Source organism: Numida meleagris, chromosome 3 (assembly GCF_002078875.1).
Source record: "Numida meleagris isolate 19003 breed g44 Domestic line chromosome 3, NumMel1.0, whole genome shotgun sequence".
In the NCBI taxonomy this organism is placed as follows: domain Eukaryota; kingdom Metazoa; phylum Chordata; class Aves; order Galliformes; family Numididae; genus Numida; species Numida meleagris.
Window position 1 is genome coordinate 18,007,689 of NC_034411.1, and position 6,755 is coordinate 18,014,443.

The window sequence follows — 6,755 nt, forward strand, 5'->3', positions numbered from 1 at the left end:
TGAAGTCTTGATCAATTGGTTATGGTCAAAGTTCTGAGGATTTGGTATAGCAAAGGGGCAGGATCTGGATTTTTGCAAAATTCCCCTTGAGTTGGATTCCCCTTTTAAGGTCACTTTGGCAGATTTGTATAATGTACATTAAATGTTTGTTGTCCTACAGAATTGAAGGTTTCTGTGATAATCTGGGAGGTGATTAATTGAAGGACTTTCAAGAGGATGCTTAAATTGTACAATTATTTATTCTAAGCAGGGCTCTGTTTTTCTGTGATGCTGTACATGTTGGTCAAAAATTCTTCAGAGAGAATGTCATTCTTTGTTATATTCTGTACAAGCAGAGATTGATAGAAGGCAGAGCATAAGGAAAGGATGCTAGGAAACTTTCAAATTTAAATTCTGTTTTAACTGTTGGTAGAAAGTTGTGTTACTTCCCTATTCAAAATTGACTTGCTTAACCAGAGTGAAATCTTCTGTTCCTCAAGTATGGTACATGCTCTTCTCTTATTTGCTGTTTAGGAACGATGTGGAATTCTTATATGAATAACAGATAAGTGAGACCATATGTGGTATAATAGGTTGTATTCCCATGATGTTGCTCTTGGCACCTCTCGTATCCTCTGAGTAAGTATAAAACTGTGTCTCCCCTTCCCTCCTCCTCACAAGAACATGGGCTGAATTTTGCATTTGCCATTGTGCTGACTTCTAGCGCACCAAAAAAATCCAGTTACAAGCCTACCCTTGAGACTGTGAGTGTACCTCTTAAAAAGTGATTAATTTTAACATGGCTCACTAGGGTGTTTAGACAGAGAGAGATGTCATAGTACCTGGCCCTTTCCTTGTTGGAGAAGCCGGGAACAAAAAGCAATTGGGGAAAAAGAAGAATGAGTGTATAAATCCAAATCTGCTTAATTTTTAACAACCTGCATTTTGAAGGAATTCTAAGAAGCTACTGGGGTGGTTTTGCAGGTGTTAATCTGAGAGGCAGTTGAGGATTACAGATGGTGAAAAAACAGTGCATTTAAGAGCAAATTCATGGCAATACAAATAATAAAGATTCATATGGGATCAGAGGCATGAAACTGATGCACTTGCATTGTGGGCAGACTTTTTCTTTTTTTTTTTTTTTTACCTTGCACATTACCAAAAATTGGAGTAGGCTTTGAGGGCTGCACAACTGGGAAGTAAAGTAGTTTGTTTTCTCTCTATCAGTTAATCAGACATCAGTAACTTCTAATGGAATTGAAAAGAACTGAAGCAATCAAGCCACAGGATACAGGGCGCTATCTGAAGAATTGCATCTAATCCGCAGCCGCCGAAAAATGTTATGATCTTCAGATCTCTCTTACTGAAAAATGAATGAAAAATGATTTGTTCTCTGCAGATTTTTTTTTATTGGGAAAGGGGAGGTGAAAGCAGGGTGGGAAGGAAGGGGGAAAACCTGTTTTCCATCAGAAACATTTTAGAATGGAAATTTCCAACCACTTCTATAGTTAATGAGGAAATAGAACATTTTGTTGCGAAGATTTCATTGGGAAACAATTTCCGTTTTTCATCAGAAAGCTCTCCAACCCAATTTTTCCAAGCAGTTCTAGTTGTTTCACATAGCGGCTGCTTAGAAGCTGATGGAGCAGATGGGAAAGAGCGCAACTCTGCATCCTGCAGCAGAGAGTTTCCCCAGGCGAAGGGCAGCAGGGGATTAGGTGATACTGAGAGCAGTTCTGATTACTCTCATTGGAGGGCAGTGGTGCACACAGGCATTGACCAGCTCTGTGCTGTATCAGAGGGTTGTACAACTTATGGTACATGGCAGAGAAATTGTTTCATGCACTGGTGAAATACAGTCCGTTGAGGGCTGGAAACAAGCAATGGCTGGACCTCAAAAGAGGCTTAGTTTCAGCTTGGGATACCATAGAAAAGTCAACATTTGCTAACAGTTACCAGCCTATTGGTATCTGAGACACCACATTTTCCATTTATACTCAGAGCAGGAAGTAACCGTGGTCTTTTCATTTACCACAGTGTGGTAATTCTTCTGGCAAATAATCATTTTTTTTAATGATGACCACTATATTTTCCATTGTGTATGCTAGAATTCTGTTTAAAGCTTAAGGCAGTTGCAATGCTTTGTGTTAATTATTCATCCATGTGGAAATGTAAGTAACACACACTTCATCAAACACATAGCAGAATACTCCCATATATCATATACAGAGGGAGTAGAGAACCTTCACCCCTCCCAGTCCCCTGCAGTCCTTGAGTATACATCTCCTGTCTTCTAAGTTTGCTGATACATGTTTCTTTCTAAATCATCCTCATGGCTTTGACAAGATCAGACCAGGTCAAGATAAAACCAGCTGATAGCTGCTCCCTTTCTTATGGGTCAGATCTTTTTTCCTCGCAGAGAAAAGAGTCTGTGCTGTCTGGTGTTTTTTTGAGGTCTGCTGCATCCACAGCTGAAACCCTGAATCCAGCAGCAGAGGAGCGCTGCAGGCCAGGGATGCTGGCTGAATCATTTCTAAGCTCTGCACAAGACCGCTCACAGGGCACAGCTTTGTCCATTTACTGTCTTTTAAGGGGTTTATGTCAAAGCTTTTGTGCACAGCAACAAGCTAGCAGCTTACTTGATCTTGGACATTTGGCATAATTTGTAAACACTTTTAGAAGCACAATGAAAAGGATCAGGAGGATTTAGCTATAGCTATTTTCATTTTTGCCTGATACAAGTGCTGTGATCCATCAGGTTATGTTGGGCCAAAGGACTACACCGGTGAGCAGCTGATTGCAAATTCAGAGGTATCTCTCTGTTGCTCAGCAGAACACAACTGTTTCCTTTCCTGCAAATAAGACCAAATTTACCAGTCCTCTGGCAAGGAAGGAAGCAGAAATGTTTCCTCACTTAGGAATGGAGGGAGTCACAGAGTAGGGACTAAGTTCTATCCATATAGCTGCTACATTGGTATGGATTTTAGGAACAAGTAGCATTCCTCAAGAAACTTGAATTTTCCCTGCATGAAGGGAGAGCCTTTCTTCCTTTGTGAGAGCAGACACAGTGAGGACTCTTAACTACTTCTCCCAGTGGAGAAGTATTCCCGGCAAATCACCAATGCTGCAGTCTATTTTTGGGCTGCCCAGGGATGTAGGGTCCATCCCATATGTGCAAGAACATGAGATGATGTGGCAGAAGGTCACCTTGGCTAAATGGGGAACCCCTCACTAAGCTTAGTGAACAAAACAAGCACCAAGAAGAGGTAGAAAAGGGAACAGGACACCGAGCGGGAATACAGGAGCATCTCTGAAGTTTGCAGTGCTGGAAACAGGAAGACTCAGGAATGGCTGGAGTTAAAATTGATGAGGGATATGAGGGGCAGCAAAGTCATTTCTACAGGTGCATCAGCATTAAAGGGAGGGCTGTTGCTGAGTGGCTTGAGTGATGCTGTGATGAAGGACACTGAGAAGACTAAGGGACCCAGTGCTTCCTTTGTCTCAGCTTTTACCAGCAAAGACTTCTCTCCTGAGATGCAGCTGTGGAGAAGTGCCTTGCTTAAGCTGCTTGTGGGCTCAGTGTATCTCAAGATGAAGTGATAGCCAGACCTGATACAAGGACTGACAAAAGTTGTAGTGGGTGGTATCCTCATCTGGTGAAAGGAAAGCTTCTTGCATCCTTCCAGAGAACAGAAAGAGTTTGTCTGGTGCTTCAGAGTGACAGATTTTATTGCCAGGTGATGGCTAGCTGATTGCAGATCAGCAGCTGTCTCTCACTAGGCAGGCTTAGAAGGACTACTCTCCCTTCTAGGCAAATACTGAAGGTCCAGATTCCACCTAGCTTGGCATTTTGCACTTAAAGGGAAATCGGCAGGGAGCTTGTAAGGCTTATATAAGAGCAGGCAGAACAGGGCCCCAGGTCTCTTGAAATACAGGATTGGTCTTCTGAAGTTATGGAAGTTGCATTTACTTGATGACATTTGAAGGATCTGACCTGTTATATTTATTCTGCAGATGATGGCTGTTTCTACTTGTTTTTTTCTTAATGAGATTCTCAAAAAACATTTATCTATTAAATCAGATCATTAAAAAAATTGCATTTCCTTTCTGAAGCCCATTGTGGGTTTTCTGACTAAGAAAACTGGGACACACAACTATAATTTCCCATGTGCACTATCACATAACAGTATCAGCAGAGACCAGGGTCATTTCTATAGAGTGAACACTGCCCCTCTCCGTCTTCGGGGTGCTAAATAAACAATAGTGGTCTGTAACCAGAGAACAAACCAAAGCGTGTCTTGTTAAACAAAGGATTTCAAGCAAAAAGGAAAACCCGAGTTTTCATTTGTTTTCTTTTACTTATTTCTTCCCCACCCTGCACCCCCCCATTTTTCCCAAATTACCTATTATTTGTCTGACTCTAATTGTATTTGGAGCCCAAATTTAGGTCATATTGAGGGCTTGTTGCATGAGCTCAGAGCTAAAATGTCAGCTTTTCCAATAAGTCACTCTGGAAGATCTTCAGAAGACTCGGAGACCTTGCAGCACACTCACAAGCTGAATGTGCCCATTAACAGTGTGGGCTGCTGAGGGTACTACGAGGGAAGAGCTCATGCTGATGTTATACATGTTTATAGCCCTTAGATCAGGGAGCTTACATACAAACAGCCCTTTGGAGATAGTCTAGGGACCGTTCTGCCTCAGATCGAGTGTTAGGGAGAGTTGCTTGGGCTGAAAGCAAAATAGGGAACATTTTGGAAGTCTGACCAGTTGTAGAATCCTAGAATCACAGAATAGTTTGAGTTGGAAGGGATCTTGAAGATCATCTGGTCCAACCCTTAGCCATAGGCAGGACTGCCATGCACTAAACCAAAGCCACATTGAGCCTGGCCTTGAATGCTTCTAAGGATGGGGCATCCACAGCTTCTCTGGGCAGCCTGTGCCAGTACCTCAACATTGCCACAGTAAATAATTTTTTCTTTATATCTAATCTAAATTTCTCTTATTTCAGTTCAAAACCATTCCCCCTTGCTCTATCACTATCTACCCGTGTAAAAAGTTGATTTCTCTCCTGATGGTAATCTCCCTATAAATATTGGAAGGCCATAAAGAGGTCTCCCTGCAGACTTCTCTTCTACAGAGTGAACAAGCCCAGCTCCTTCAGCCTGTTTTTACAGGAGAGGTGCTTCATCTCTCTGATCATCTTTGTGGCCCTCCTCTGGATCCTCTCCAAAAGGGGAGGGGAGATTTAGGTTTGATGCTGGGGGAAGTTTTATATGTAGAGGGTGGTGAAGTGCTGGAACAGGTTGCCCAGGGAGCTTGTTGGTGCCCCCATCCCTGGAGATGTTCAAGGCCAGGTTGGATGGAGCCCTGGGCAACCTGACCTAGTAGTGCTTGATCTAGCGGTTGGCAACCCTGCCTGTGGCAAGGGGGTTGGAACCTGATGATCTTTGAGGTCCCTTCCAACCCAAGCCATTCTATGAATCTCTGACGACACTTAACAAGCTGAATTGTCAGTACCCTGTGGCTAATATTCTGCTTCTACTTCTACAAGCACAGAATCAGATGTCCTAAACCTGCCTGGCTCTGTTCCTCTGATGCTTACAGCATAATTCATGGGTGACTTCTGAGCATCATGCACAATGCAGATGAAATACCTGCTGGTGACTGTTCTCTTTTGGCTGAGACCAGGAAGTGTAGACACAGATCCAGTACAAAATGACTAGGAAACGTTGCACATACAACAACTCTGACTAGAGGTTGCATTTGTGTACAGCAGCAAGTTACGAGGAGAGAACCAGGGCCTCTGTGACTTAGCATTTCCACATTTTCCACTTGGTTTGTTTACTAGAGACTAATCAGTAGAGAACTTGCAAAACTGTGAGTAGGCTGTAAAATTTTGCAGCCATGACCACAATACATATGAGTGACAGAAGCACTAGTGAATTATTCAGACTATGGCAAACAAGCAGTGATAAAACATTCAGAGCTCCATCCCATATTTTGTACGTGTCACATCTTTGCCTAGATTTGTTAGTTTTTTAAAACACTTTTTATTGAAACTAATTTGTTGCTATGGAAATGGCTATATCCATTAAACTGGATGGAGCTCAGTGATATTCTCAGACTGTCTAAATTCAGTTCATCATTTAATTTTAATGATGCCTTGTAACAGTTGCTGCAACATTGTCATTTCATTCTTGTTTCATCCTTCCCTCCTGTGCCTCTTTTGTTTTTCCCATCTACCTGCTGTCTCTGGGGTATGAAAATAGTGAGCTGTTTTGGGCACGAACTTTCTTCATTTACCCTGTCTTTAATGAGCCTTTGAGCAGCCTCAAATGTGCTGCTGAATTAATTCCAAAATATAACAATTTAATTGTGAGGAATTTTCCCCATTTTCCATGGTCAAAGTGAGGTACAAAAAGGTAAAATGATTTATTTGTGATCATACAGTTGAGCAGTACTGAAGATAGATTTCATACTTAGTCAGATTCAGACAGAGGTAGGTTTATATCCATACATACTCCTTCCTTCCCCCAGGTCCAGCTCTCATAATGCTACCTTTACAGAATTTCTAGTTGCAGAGCACAGTTTATCCTGTTGTTACTTCAGTTTTCTTTTTGGCGTAAAAACTCTTTTGATACTAAGTCTGGAGGATCTTTTGTAAGATAAACTGAAAGTGAACTCGAAGTTAAATTGCAGTTTTTAAGACTGCTACCATGTGATTTGGACCTGAATTTCTTAGCACAACTGCAGCCAGGCTGAATGTGGATTTT

At 41.9% G+C, this 6,755-nt stretch overlaps 1 protein-coding gene across 1 annotated transcript in view; it reads left to right on the forward strand.

Moving 5' to 3' along the window:
• HHIPL2 (HHIP like 2) overlaps positions 1-1,563 on the forward strand; it is a 139,973-nt gene extending 138,410 nt beyond the window's left edge. Inside the window, exons 12-13 of the transcript XR_002436839.1 lie at positions 514-618; positions 1,207-1,563. The gene's annotated coding sequence lies outside the window, so the exon portion shown is untranslated. The remainder of the gene's footprint in view (positions 1-513; positions 619-1,206) is intronic.